The 1,167-nt window shown below is 39.0% G+C and overlaps 1 protein-coding gene across 1 annotated transcript in view; it reads right to left on the bottom strand.

The window, feature by feature from the left end:
- SNIP1 (Smad nuclear interacting protein 1) overlaps window positions 1–1,167 on the bottom strand; it is a 25,788-nt gene that overhangs the window by 1,053 nt on the left and 23,568 nt on the right. The gene's annotated exons all lie outside the window — the stretch shown is intronic.

Here is a 1,167-nt window from a genome sequence, read left to right as displayed (position 1 = left end):
AGCACTCTGGGAGGCTGAGGCGGGCGGATTGTTTGAGCTCAGGAGTTCGAAACCAGCCTGAGCAAGAGCGAGACCCCGTCTCTACTAAAAATAAAGAAATTAATCAGACAACTAAAAATATATAGAAAAAATTAGCCAGGCATGGTGGCGCATGCCTGTAGTCCCAACTACTCGGGAGGCTGAGACAGACGGATCGCTTGAGCCCAGGAGTTTGAGGTTGCTGTGAGCTAGGCTGACGCCACGGCACTCACTCTAGCCCGGGCAAAAGAGTGAGGCTCTGTCTCAAAAAAAAAAAAATCATTACAAGGGCATAAAAATCTGTTGTTTAAAAAAGAATAAGTTTGTCTATTTTGGAAGTTATTTAAAGGTTGTTTCAAAATATGGAACGAGATAGAAAGGAACCAATAAGTAGGAGAGATATGAAGAAAGTTACAGATATGAAGATATATTTTTGGTGAGGAAGGTTAAAAAGAAAAATGAATAATTTTATGAGAAATAATCTTGTGTAGTAAATTTTTGTCTAAATATAAAATGGTTATTTAAGAAATACAGAACAAAGCAGAAAGTTCAAGAATGTTGTCAGTGGTCTAAGTCATGATTAAGGTTTATGGGAAAAAATTTATGAAAAACATTTTGCATGTGATTAAGTCAGCTATAATTACAAGATTATTTGTAGGTTTTCTAAAGATTTGAGATTTGAGCTGGGTGCCATTGGTATATGCCTGTAGTCCCAGTTACTTGGGAGGCTGAGGCAGTAGGATCACTTGAGGCCAGGGGTTCAAGACCAGCCTGAGCAACGTAGCCAGACCTCAACCCTTACAAAAAACAAAAAGATTGAGCTTTGATATTTAAAAAAACTAAAAATATTTGGTAGCCTATGTTAGAACAAGGTTTTCTTAACGTATTGATTTGCTGTTAGTAAAATTGCAAGAGGTTTTAGTTTTAGTTTTTGTTTTTTTTTTAAGAAAAGTTCTAGCTCTGGTGCCCAGGCTGAAGTGCAGTAGTGTGATTACAGCTCACTGCAACCTCCGACCCCCAGGCACAAGCTATCCTCCTGGCTCAGGCTCTTGAGTAACTGGGACTACAGGCACATACCACAATGCCAAGCTAATTTTTAAAAACTGTTTTGTAGAGATGGGATCTTGCTGTGTTGCCCAGGCTGGTCTT

This window comes from Propithecus coquereli, unplaced genomic scaffold (assembly GCF_000956105.1).
Source record: "Propithecus coquereli isolate 6110/MARCELLA unplaced genomic scaffold, Pcoq_1.0 Scaffold249, whole genome shotgun sequence".
Classification (NCBI taxonomy): domain Eukaryota; kingdom Metazoa; phylum Chordata; class Mammalia; order Primates; family Indriidae; genus Propithecus; species Propithecus coquereli.
The sequence above is the reverse complement of the archived record's forward strand: the minus strand, read 5'-3'. Positions and strand labels throughout refer to the sequence as shown.